Source organism: Narcine bancroftii, chromosome 3 (genome assembly GCF_036971445.1).
Source record: "Narcine bancroftii isolate sNarBan1 chromosome 3, sNarBan1.hap1, whole genome shotgun sequence".
Lineage (NCBI taxonomy): Eukaryota > Metazoa > Chordata > Chondrichthyes > Torpediniformes > Narcinidae > Narcine > Narcine bancroftii.
In genome coordinates this window covers 319,463,745-319,477,883 of record NC_091471.1, presented here as the reverse complement: position 1 = coordinate 319,477,883, position 14,139 = coordinate 319,463,745, and positions in this window count along the sequence as shown.

The following is a 14,139-nucleotide window of genomic DNA, read 5'->3' as shown; positions in this document are numbered from 1 at the left end:
TGTAAGTTCACTAAATTCGAAATTGAAAATGTTATGTTACTGAGTTCCTCAGTGCAACTTTTTTAGGTGAGTGAGTTCCACAGTATAAACTTGTCATGTGAGAGATTTTCACAGTATAATTTTGTTTTCTTTGTGAAACCCATATTCTAAACTATATGTTAATGTGTCCCACTGTGTAAACTTGTTGTGTGAGTAATTTACAAAGTGTGACCTTGTTATGTGAGTGATTCCCACCATGTAAACTGGTTATGTGTCTGAATTTCACAGTGTAACCTTGTAATTTTGCTAAATTCGATATTGAAAATGTTATGTTAGTGAGTTCCTCAGTGCAACCTTTTGAAGTGAGTGAGTTCCACAGTATAACCATGTTATGTGTGTCAGTTCCACAGTGTAAACGTCATGTGAGAGTTGCACAGTATACTTTTGTTTACTTAGTGAAACCCATATTCTAAACTATCTGTTAGTGTGTCCCACAGTGTAAACTTGTTGTGTGAGTAATTTACACAGTGTGACCTTGTTATGTGAGTGAGTCCCACCGTGTAAACTTGTTATGTGTTTGAGTTTCACAGTGTTACCTTGTAATTTTGCTAAATTCAATATTGAAAATGTTATGTTAATGAGTTCCTCAGTGCAACTTTTTTAGGTGTGTTCCACAGTGTGAGTGAGTCTCACCATTTGACCTTGTTATATGAGGGAGTTTCAAAGTGTGACGATGTTATGGAAGTGAATTCCACAGTGTCAGCCTGTCTAGTTAGTGAGCCTCAGAGTGTAACATTGGTATAGAGTGAGTTTGACAGTGAGAAATTGTTATGTGTGAGATTCCCACCGTGTAAACTTGTTATGTGGGTGAGTTTCACAGTGTAACCTTGTAATTTCGCTAAATTCGATATTGAAAATGTGATGTTAGTGAGTTCCTTAGTGCAACCTTTTTATGTGAGAGAGTTCCACAGTGTAAGCTTGTTATCTGAGTCAGTTCCACGGTGTAACATTGTTATTTGAGGGATTCCCATAGTGTTCTCATGTTCTGTGAGTGAGTCGCACAGTTTGACCTGTTATGTCAGTGAGTTCGACATTGAAAATGTAAAGTGAGTGATTTTCACAGTGTGACCTGGTGATAGGAATGATTTTCACAGTGTGGACTGGTTCTGTGAGTGAGTTCCACATTCAAACCATGTTATGTCAGTGAGGCCCACAGTGAAACCTTGTGAACTAATTGAGTACCAGTGTGAGCTTGTTTTGTTAGTCACTTCAACACTGTGACCTTGGTGTTCTAGTGAGTTCCAAAGGGTACATTTATTATGTGAGATATTCCCACAGTTTATTTCACCTTCTTATTGAGGAGGTGAATGAGTTCAACAGAATGAACTTTTTATGTCAGTGTATTTGACATTTGAAAATGTCATGTGAGATAGTTCAATGGTGTAAATTTGTTATGTGTGAGAGTTGCACAGTATAATTTGGTTTACTTAGAGAATCCCACATTGTAAATGTTACATGAGTGAGTCCCACAGTTTGACCTTGTTATGTAAGTCAGTTCCACAGTGTGACATTGCTGAGGTCATGAGTTCCACATTGTAAACTTATTATGTGAGAGATTCCCACAGTTTAACTTTCTTATTGAGGGGGATTCCACAATGTAACTTTGTTATGTGAATGAGTTCCACAGAATGAACATGTGATGTGATTTTTACCTGCCATCTAACCTTGTTATGTGAGTGAGTCCCACATTCTGACCTTGTTATATCACTGGGTTCGACATTGAAAATGTTTTGTTAGTGAGTTCCACAGTGTAACCTTGTTACGTGAGTGAGTTCCACTGTATAATCATGTTTTCTTTGTAAATCCCATATTGTACATTTTATGTTACTGAGTCCCACAGTGTAAGCTTGTTATGTGAGTAATTTTATCAGTGTGACCTGGAGATGTGGTATTGTACTTTGAATTCAGCTTCACATTTAGTAATAACGTTTTGTATAAACTAAAGTGCTCTCAGTGTGTGTGTCTGTTTTCTTTCAGAAGCTCAAACATTGTGACCAATCTAAAACGAACAGAGTGAGAGGTACTACTTTGCCCATTGCCGAGAGCACTTCAGGATGCCGGATGTGGAATAGTCCATCTGCAAGATGCTGGACGTGGAATGGTCCGCCTGCCATATACCGGATGTGGAATGGACCACCTGCCAGATGCTGGATGTGAAATGGTCAACCTGCCAGATGCTGGATGTGGAATGGTCCGCCTGCCAGATGCCAGATGTAGAATGGTCTTATGGCCAGATGCCAGGTTTGGAAAGTTCCGCCTGCCAGATGCCTTAAATGGAATAGTCCTCCTGCCAAATGCTAGATGTGGAATAGTCTTCCTTAAAGATGTCAGATGTCAAACAGTCCAACTGGCAGTTGCCAGATGTGGAATGGTCCACCTGCCAGATGCCGGAAGTGGAATGGTCCACTTGCCAGATGCTAGATGTGGAATGATCTTCTGGTCAGATGCCAGATTTGGAAAGGACCTCCTGCCAGATGGCATGTGGAATAGTCCTCCTGCCAGATGCCACATGTGGAATGTTCCGCATGCCAGTTGCCGGAGGTGGAATGGTCTTCCTGCCACATGCCAGATGTTGAATGGTCCGCCTACCAGATGCCAGATGTGTAATGGTCTGGTCCGCCTCCCAGTTGCTAGATGTGGAATGATGGACCTGACTGATGAAAGATATGGAATGGTCCGCCTGGCTGATGCTGGAGTGGTATAGACCACGTTGCCAGATGAGGAATAGTTTGCTGGAGTGGAATAGACCACAGTTGCCGGATGAGGAATGGTTTGCTGTCAGATGCCAGATGTGGAATGGTGTTTTTCCTAGATGCAGGATGTGGAGTGGTCGTCTGGCCAGATGCCCACCCACTTGAGGTCAGATATTGACTAGTCTACCTGACAGATGCCAGCTGTGCAATGGTCTACCTGTGAGACGCTGGATTTGGAATGGACCACTTGTCAGATGCCGGATGCAGAATGGTCTGCATGTCAGATGTCAAATGTCATATCAGCTTCCTGCCATTTGCTGGACATAGAAACGTTCACCTAACAGATGGCAGATATGGAATGGTCCCCCTGAAAAATGCCAGATGTGGAATGGTCCACTTGCCAGTTGCCAGATGTGTAATGGTTCACCGGCCATATGCCAAATGTAGAATTATCTTCTGGACAGATGCTGGATGTGGAATGGAATTCATGCCAGATGCCAGATGTGGAATGGTCTGCGTGGCTGATGCTGGTGTGGAATAGTCCACCTGCCAGATGCTGGAGGTTGAATGGTCATCCTGACAAATTGCAAATGTGGAATTGTCCGCCGAGAAGGTGCCAGATATGGTATTGTTCTCATGCCATATGTGGAATGGTTCACTTGACAGATGCCAGATGTGAAATGATCCACCTACCAGATGCTGGATGGTGAATGGTCGACAGATACCAGATATGGAATGATCCATCTGAAAAATGCCTGATGTGAAATGGTATGCCTGCCAGATGCTGAATGTATAATGGTACTCCTGCCAGATGCTGGATGTGGAATGAGCCACCTGGCTGATGCTGTAGTGGAATAGTCCACCTGCCAGATGCCTGAGGTTGAATGGTCATCCTGCCAGATGCCAGATGTGGAATTGTCTGCCTACCAGATTTCAGATGTGAAATTGTCCACTTGCCAGATATCAGAGGAGGAATTGTCCTCCTGCCAGATGACAGATGTGGAATGTCCTGCCTGGCTGATGTTAATGTGGAATAGTCCACTTGCCAGATGCAGAGGTGGAATGGTCATCCTGACAAATTGCAGATGGAATGGTCTACCTACCAGATGCCAGATATGGTATGGTCCTACTGCCAGATGCACTGGATGTTGAATGGTCGACAGATGCCAGATATGGAATGGTCTGCCTGAAAAATGCCTGATGTGAAATTGTCTGCCTGCCAGATGCCGATTGTAGAATGGTACTCCTGTAGAATGCCAGATGTGGAATGGTCCAGCTTTCAATTGCCAGATGTGGATTGGTTTGCTGCCAAATGCCAGATGTGGAATGGTATTCCTGCCAGATGCTGAATGTGGAGCGGTTGGCCTGCCAGATGCCAGATTTGGACTGGTCTGCCAACGAGATGCCGGATTTAGAATTGACTACCTGCCAGATGCCGGATGTGGAATGGTCTGCCTGTCAGAGGCTGAATCTGGTATCACCTTACTGCCATTTGCCAGCCGTGGACTGATCAGCCTAACAGATGTCGGATGTGGAATTGTCCACCTGGAAGATGCTGGATGTGGAATGTTCCTCTGCCAGATTCCGGATGTGGAATGGTACACCTGCCAAATGTTGGAGGTGGAATGGTCCTCATGTGAGAATCCGGATGTGGAATGGACTTCGTGCCAGTTTCTGGATGTGGAATGGACTGCTAGCAACTTACAGAATGTGGAATGGTCCTTTGCCAGATGCCGGATGTGGAATGTTCCGCCTGTCAGATTCATGATGTGGAATGGCCTTCCTGGAAAATGTCCGATGTGTAATGGTCCATCTGAAATATGCTGGATGAGGAATAGTCTGCCTGCCAGAAGCAAGAAGGAGAATGGTCTTCCTGCCAGTTGCTGGATCTGGAATGGTTCTTCTTCAATATGTCGGATTTCCAATGGGTCACCTGCCAGATGCCGGATGTAGAATGGTCTTCCTGCCAGATGCTGTAACTCAAATTTGACAGTTAGGAGATGGTTTAACAGTGATGTACTGTAAACTGAAGCAGATATTATGATACCAGGTACACAGTGTTGAGAGGGTTTAACAGTGATGTACAATAAACTGTGCCAAATACAGTAACACGGGTCTCATAGTGGGGAGAAAGATTAACGGTGATGTTCAGTAGAGTTAGACAGATCCTGTGACAAAGGTTTCACAATGTTGAGAAGTTTAAATAGTGACGTACGATAAACTTTGGTGGATATGGTGACCGAGTTTAAAGTGGAGAGATGGTTTAATGGTGATATACGGTAGACTCAGGCATATTTTGTGACACTGTGTTCACAGGAGTGAAAAGGTTAAAAAGTGATGTACGATAAACTGTGTCAGATACTGTAACACCAGGTTCACAGTAAGGAGAAGGTTTAATGGTGATGTACGGCAGACTGAGGCAGAGACCGTTACACTGGGTTCACAGTGGGGAGAAAGTTTACAGTTTTGTACAATAAACTGTGGCAGAAACTCTGACAAGAGGTTTCCAGTTGGCATAAGGTTTAACGGTGCTGTAAGATAAACTGTGACAGATACTGAGACACCAAGTTCACAGACGTGAGAATGTTCAATGGTGGTATATGGTTGACTGAGGCAGGTACTCAGACACTGGGCTCACAGTAGTGAGAAGGTTTAACGGTGATGCATGGCAGACATAGGCAAATAATGTTACACCGGGTTCACAGTGGGAAGAAGGTTTAACGGTGATATATGGAAGAATGAGGAAGATACTGTGAGACAGGGTTCACAGCAGCAGTGAGAAGTTTTAACAGTGATGTCCAATATAATGTAGCAAATACTGTGACACTGGATTCACATTTGAGAGATAAAACAACAGTGATGTATGGCAGACTGAGGCAGATACTGTGACACCAGTTACACAGTGGGGAGAATGTTTAATGAGGATGTATGGTACACTTTGACAGATACTGTTCACACCAGGTACACAGTAGTGAGTAGGTTTAACAGTGATGTATGATAAATTATGGCAGATGCAGAGACACCAGGTTCACAGTGAGGAGAAGGTTTTATGATGTTCGTTAGAGTGAGACAGATACTGTGACATTGAGTTCACAGTGGTGGAAGATTTAACAGTACGATAAACAGTCCCAGGTTCTGTGACACCTGATAACCATTTGTTAGTGGATTTAACAGTGTAGGATTATGTGTAGCAGATATTTTGACAGAAGGTTCAAAGGGGAAAGAGGTTTAATGGCGATGTACGATAATCTGTGGCAGATAGAGAGACAATGGGTTTACAGTGGGGAGAAGGATGAACAGTGATGTATGATAAACTGTGGCAATACTGTGACATGATGTTCACAATATTATGAAGTTTTAATGGTGATGTATAATAAACTCTGGCATATACTATGACCCCGGTTTCACAGTGGGGAGAAGGTTCAACATTGATGTACAATAAACTATGTCAAATACTGTGACACCGGGTTCACAGTAATGAGAATGTTTAACAGTGATACACGATAAACAGTTCCAGATATTATGACACCGGGTTCACTGTGGAGAGATGGTTTAATGGTGATGTATGGCAGACTGAGACAGATACTATAAACTCCATGAGATACTGTGACACTGGATTCAGTGTGGGGAGTGGTTTAATGGTGATGAACAGAAGACAGGGGCAGATACTGTGAAACCGGATTCACAATGGGGAGAAGGTCAATTACTGCTGGACGATAAACTGTGCAAGATACTTTGATCTTAGGTTCACAGTGTGAGAAGCTGTCACAGTAATGAACGATGAACTGTGTCAAATACTGTGACCCCAGGTTCACAGTGGGGAGAAAGTTTAACGGTGATGTACGGTAAATTGAGATGGATACTGTGACACTAGTTGAATAGAGGGAATGAGTTTAAACAGTGATGAACGATAAACTGTGTCAAATATTGTGACACTGGGTTCACATCCGTCATACGGTTGAACAGTAATGTACGATAAACTGTGTTTCATACTGTGACACCAAGTTCACAATAGGGAGAATGTTAATGGGAATGTAGGTAGATGGAGACCGATACTGTGACACAGATTTCAGAGTATGGAGTAGATATAACAGTGATGTACAATAAACAGCGGGAGATACCGCATTCACAGTGGGGGAGAAGGTTAACGGGGATGGATGGTACATTAAGGGAGATACTGTGGCACCAGGTTCACAATGGGGAGAAGGTTTAACGTGATGTACGGTAGACTGAGGTAGAGACTATGACACAAGGCTCATTGTATTGTTAATTTCTCTTCATTACAACATCTAATTTATATGCTCCATTTTTCTTGTGGCAACTTCCAAACTTTCCATAAAGTTAAATTCTAATCAGATTTTGTTCATTTAAATAGGTCACCATTAAAAGCCCAAATCATTTGGTCTCTAAAGTACGCCTCACAAAATTAAATTCTTTACTTGGGTTTGGTTGCAACAGCTCTTCAGTTTGCTTCATTATTTTTTCAGTCCCTCATTTTGTGTTTTCTTTTTTGCCTGTGCAGCTTCACCAAATGGGCATCCAACTCTCTCTTCTCAGCTTGACCCAACGTCTCCTCTGTAAACTTAAGCAAACCAAGGAGACCAAAGTTAAAATTTTCATATTTGCATTTTCAAAAACACAAATGGTGCTGTGACTTGCAGTTTCACATCTTAATCCCTCTTGCTAAACTTGCAAGCAACTGCACCTCATCCTACAGCTGGAAAATTGCATAGAACTGCTTGGTTAAAGCAACGATTCCACCCAGTCACCCCATTAAAGGCCTCCAAGTTAACAACAGATAGCAACCTGAAAGTTAAATACAAAGATCTGTATCAGGAAGATTAACGGGCTTTAAAAAAAAATCATATCCACTCATGAAAGAAAACTCATCAGGGAACACCAGGCTTTTGTTGAACAATTCCTGTTGTATTCCTCAAAATGGTTTGATCTTGATTTCAAGCAGTCATTTGGTGAGATTGTTGGTCCAGAACAAACCCTGCCCACACACTCCCTTAAATACCTCCAAAGTCCTGGCTCAGCTCTGCTCCATGCTAAAGCTATCAGAGCTTTACTGAAGAGGTAACTGACTTCAGATGCTGGTACGTTGAGTCAAAAACACCCTAATACTTGCCTGAAAAACACACCTCTCTCTGAAAACCATCAAGAACCTTCCTGAACTGTAATCATTTATCTTTAGAGAACCAAAGCCTGGTGAACTTAAATTCTGTGCACAGTATCAGAATGGCCTGCAACCAGTGAACTTGGAGGAATGAGACTGTGAACTAAAGAACTTTTCTGAACTTACACACACATTACACACATGTGCACTTAGAATTAGAAGGGGGTTAAGTTAGATAAAGTAAGTTGAAGTAGTAAAATAGTGATAAGTTAAAGTGTAATTCCATTTTCATGTTTAAAAATAATTAAAATCAACTTTTGTTTAAGTAACCATTTTTCAGGTGAATATCTATTTCTGCTGGGTTTTGAGATCCTCTGGTCTCGTAACACAGCACCAAGCTTCTGAACAACCTTAATTCTTAAAGTTATGATAATAGTCCATTAATGGACCCTTGAATCTTTTGAAAGTTATTATTTTACTCCAATTTTTTTTTAATATCGACAAGACATAATATCATTTAACCGTTGTGTATGTGTTGTTGGAGAATTGTCTTTCCATTCAATCAGAATTAGAGTTTTGGATGCCGTATTTGAGAAAAGATGTGCTGGTGTTGGAGGAGGTTCAAAGATGATTTACTTGAATATCAGGAATGATAGGGTTAGTTTATTAGGAACAATTGTTGACTCTTCGACTGTACTAGTTGGAGTACAGAAGGATAAGGGGGACCTCAGAGGCATTTCAAATGCTGGAAGATATGGCAAAGATGCTTCCCATGGTAGGTGACTCTACGTCAAGAGAGCATAATTTCAGGATAAAAGGGTGATAAAACAGATGTGGAAAAATTGATTTTGTCAATGGGTTGTGAATCTGTGAAACTGAGATCATTGGATATATTTAAGGCAGAGATTGACAGGTATTTGATTAATCAAGGAATCAAGGGTTATGGGTAGAAAGTTGGGCAGTGGGGCTGAGTGGAAGAATGGTGGAACAGACTCGATGGGCCTACTTCTGCTCCTAGACCTTGTGATCTAAATCCTGTGGAAGACCTAGACAACCCTCCTCTTGTATTCCATTCATAGAAAACAGTCTACATGGTGGTTTTATGTCATGTGAACCCATTTCCGATTGAATGCCATGTTACAAGTGACCCAATGCAAATTCTGCATTGACAGGACTACAGCTTCCTGATTTTAAAAATTGTTATCGAGCAGCTCAAATGAGATTTCTTGCTTCCTTTTTTGAAAGAGAAACATTGACATCAAATAAAATAGGAGAGAGAAAAGCAGAAGAATTTATCTACAAGTGGGATTTGATATTAATGGTTGGTGATAAAGATACACCATTTTGAAACATTTTATTAATATATGGAATAAAATAAATGATGAAATTGGTCTAAATGAATGTACATCACCCAGAAAGGCTTTGATTCAAAATCGTCGTATCTTTTTCAAAGGATCATAAATTTCTGGATAGCTGGTTTTGTTTCGTAAGGGGATTATAAATTTGGAAGATTGTTATGAAAAGGGGTCAACTAATGTCATCAGAGCAACTGATAAATTATTATCATATAACTCATAGCAATCTTTTTTGCTATTTCCAACTACGAGCATATTTGAAGGATAAGTTCGGACCAACCATGTTATACTGAAATAGAAATTCTTCCTAGAGGAATTGTTAAAAAATTTACTTCGATAATGGCCTCTTCATTACAAGTAGGAACTTTTAAATGAGGAGTTCTTAAGTCGAGACAAAGGTGGGAAATGGATCTGAATATTGTAATTGATTGGCAAATATGGGCATATCCATGTAAGGATCTCAATGTAAGACATAAATTAGTTCAGTTTAATTCTTTTTACATCAGTAATGTAGCAGATGTCAGCAAGGATTTTATCTGAAGCTGCTCTTGGAGTAAGGTGACTCAGGCAGTTGGATATGAAAAGCTCTATAGGAAGATAATTTGGCCACAGAGATCACGTGATCCAAGGGAGTTGTATTAATTCACTTCAACTCAGCATTTTGGATCTATTGACCAGAGTTCCACACCACAGCAGTGATGAAGGAATTCACAACTAATTTTTTTCTTCTACAGTTACTTCTTACACCAGAGAAATTGAATAGAATAAAATCAGAATTATCAGATCAATGTTTTAGGGGTGGTGAAGATGTAGCAACTTCCTTGCATTCAACCTAGCTTTGTCCTTATGCAAGATCTTTTTGGGGAGAATTACAAATTTTTTGGAACAAGTTTTAGGAGTGGTTTTTCTGCAAAATCCAACCTTACCCTTATTAGGAAATATTGAAGGAACAAGGCTCAAATTTAAACTATTAAAGTATCAATTGAAATTTGTTAAATTAATGTTAGCGGTGATGAGGAAATGTATTGCACTTACTCGGAAATCAGATATATTTTTAGGGATGCCAAGATGACATGCAAAATTTCAAAGTTTTATTCCTTTGAAAAAAATGACATTAGTTTGAGAAATATATACTCTATGTTTTTGCAAATTTGGCACCTGAATATTCAAATATTAGACTTCAATTTATAATAATGCCCTTTCCATCCTTCTAGACATACGAGATTCTCCTCTAAGTTGTAAAATGTTTATTTAGATGTGTTGGATTTCCTCGCCACCGCAAACTCTGGGGAAGCGGAGAACTAACACAAGGCACCAGAAAACAGGAAGACCACACACCATCAACATCTGAGAAGCAGAGGATTCAATCCACAGGTCAGTGACCATGGAACCAGACCAATGAGGGGTTCTGCTGCTGAAGGACCCACGTAGATGATAGGCTATTGGAAATTAGAGGAGAGGAACCCAAGCAGGTTGTGGGCTTCTGGAGAAAGCAGTCAAGGAACTCACACCAGGCCGTGGATTGCTAGAGACTGGTTCGAAACTGGCTAAAAGAGTATCAGGTATCAGACTTGTGATATGAGTGGGTGCTAATCCTCAACATTCATTGGAGCGCTTTCATCCCTAACGTCGAAGTACTCGAGATGGCAGAGGTCGACAGCATCGAGTCCACACTGCTGAAGATCCAGCTGCGCTGGGTGGGTCACACCTCCAGAATGGAGGACCATCACCTTCCCAAGATTGTGTTATATGGCGAGCTCTCCACTGGCCACCATGACAGAGGTGCACCAAAGAAAAGGTACAAGGACTGCCTAAAGAAATCTCTTGGTGCCTGCCACATTGACCACCGCCAGTGGGCTGATATCGCCTCAAACCATGCATCTTGGCGCCTCACAGTTCGGCGGACAGCAAACTCCTTTGAAGAAGACCGCAGAGCCCACCTCACTGACAAAAGACAAAGGAGGAAAAACCCAACACCCAACCCCAACCAACCAATTTTCCCCTGCAACCGTGTCTGCCTGTCCCGCATCGGACTTGTCAGCCACAAACGAGCCTGCAGCTGACATGGACATTTACCCCCTCCATAAATCTTCGTCCGCGAAGCCAAGCCAAAGAAGAATTGGTTCCTAATCGTGTCAGAGGTTCAAAACAGGAGCACGCATTGCCAATGACTTGGATTAGTCTGTGAGCATTGAAAGAGAATACACAAGCCCTCAGTGACTTGGCCCAGGGATCAGGGTGGGGGGGGGGGGGGGTGGAAGAGGGGAAGGGGGAGAGCACGACTCTCTTTTGCTTCTTTCTCTGACTGCAAGAGGCATTTCAGGCAATTTCTGCAAATGGCGAATCTGTCTGCCTCACAGCAGGAAAAAAGCAATTTTGTGTGATATGACACTTTTTAATTACATGACAGTAAATTGTCTCCTGAAATAGAGAGAGAGGTTCAAGTTTCAAACTATTACAAACTCAACTTGCCAGAGCTACCTGGATTATATCTCATCCCCCTTTTCCTTTGCAAGGACACCATTGATTTTATCACAACTCCTATGCTCCATCTGACCAGTGACAGATTATATATTTAAAAATTGTACATTGACATGTTTTTGAAATAGATGGATTGTAGGAGTTGTGTAGGTCACAAACACAAACACTTCACAAAACAGCTCATACTTAAAATGCAAGTTTTAATGGTTCTTGAGATACTGAGAAAAATGGAATGTTTGCTTTATTAAAACCTGAAGAATTTGTGAAGGAAGGAAAGATTGCTGGTCAAACGGAGAGACCATCTGTTGATTAGGTGTATTTTTTTTAAATTGAAACTAAGTCAATAGAGTGCTGAGAGATGGCAGCGGTTTGAATAAGCAAGTTCTTGATTCAAGTTCCTGCGCAGACAGGCTGGAGTCCGTTGGCTCATGATTCATCCTTTTGAAGAGACATAGTGGACTTCAAAGGAAGAAATGGTGGCACTTGTCATGTGATGAGACATTTTGGAGAAACATTACAAACGAGATGCAGAAGTTGTTGTCCATCCTGTAGGGAAGAGAGGATTGAACATACAGTCATCAGAGATGGTACAGTTACATAGTCTTCTCCTTTGACCAGGAGTAACAAGTGGATTTTAAGGAGAAAGACCACTTCTGTCTCTTTGAGATCAAGAGGGCAGCCTCGTTGTGTCCATGGAAATGGCCACTTTTGAAGAATAAAGTAAAAGTGATCTTGTATTTGCAACATAACCATTTTTAAATGGTGACTGAGTTCAGTCCTTGACTGGGTTTATGAAATCATTGTGGAAGAAAATAGCCACTCCACTCTCTCTTTGAAAAGAGAACAGATTCATCATGTGGAAGAGATTCGGAAACCTCCTGCAAGAGAGGAAAATAAACTCTCACAGAGTAAGTTTCAGAGCAATGTTTCTTCATCCAAGAAATTCAGACGAGTTTGAAAGAGGACCGATGACGATGTTTCCAAATACTTCAGTAGCTTTTGAGCCACAATTTCCATGGACAGGGTGTCAAATGACTCAAATCCAGATACAAACCTTCACAAAGCTCAAGTCAACCAGGAGATACAAACTCCTGACTGCAATGTTGCTGTGCACATTTGCTACATTATTGAAGTCTCACACTGCTTACAACAGATATTCAAAGTCAAGCAATAACCGAAATAACAGAATATTACAGGACGGTACAAGCCCTTTGGCCCAAAATGTTGTGCTGATCTAGATATTTCTAACAAAAAAAATAATACCCTGTAGCGGCTACTGCGGTAGATGTTACTAAATAAAGGCAAACACACACAAAGGTAGTCAACTCAAGACTGGTTTATTGCAGACATACACAGACCTTTTATTTCCTGCCTGTTAATGAGCTCGTTAGTGAATACCTTCTGGTCCACAGGACCAACAGGTTAAAGTTACGAGCCATTAGCGCCCCGCACCTTTAGGCAGGGGCTTCAACTGATCCACTTGCTGTACTTTGGCACCCAGCTCTGTTAGCCCGCGATCTGTCAATTAAGTCTATGAACTGACGGTGGCGGTTCATAATACCGCGCTGTGCGCTCGCTATATCACACCCCCCAAAATCGTCACTATAACTTAAAATGCCAGATATGCTTGAGTTAGGCAGACGTCCATGTCGCCTGGGTTGATGGCACTGAACTGATGAAGTAGGGTCGTATGGCGGGTTTAAGTCTGTCCATGCTGAATAGCTGTGGATGCCCCCCGATGTCCAATGTATATACCACTCCATATCTCTTAATGAAACAAAATGGTCCTTCATGTGGTTTTAATAAGGGTGCCTGTGGAACCTGTCTTCGTATGAATACGAATTCAGTGTTTCATAGTGATTGGGGCACTTGTTGGCTAGGTTTGCCATGCCAGTTGGTGGAGGATGGTTTGCTGTTAGCAATACCCTTGCGGAGTTGTTAAAGGATGTCCATGTCTGAATTGCTTCTAAAGTGAATATCTCCTGGAACCATAAGGGCCGGACGAAACATCAATTCTCCAGATGATGCAGACAGATTTTCTTTTGTTAATACTCCTAATAGAACCTAATGTAGTTCATCGACTCAGTTGAGACCAGTGCGTCGGGCCTTCAGTGAAGATTTAAGTTGATGATGGAAAGTTCCACCAGGCCATTGGACTGCAGATGGTACGCAGTAGTGTGGTGCAACTGTGTACCAAAAAAATGAGACAAGGAAGCCCATAATGCCAAAGTGAACTGTGGTCCACGGTTATGTGTGTCGGCACATCCAATTTAAGATGAATGTTTTAGCATATGCCTCAGTGTTACTGACTGGTAATGGAATGGCCTCTGGCCAGCGTGTGAAGTGGTCAACTACCGTGAGAATATCCCTCGTGTCCTGTGATACTGGTAATGGTCCAACCACATCCACATGCTCTAATCTTCTGCGTATTGTCAGGAAAGACTGCAGGGGT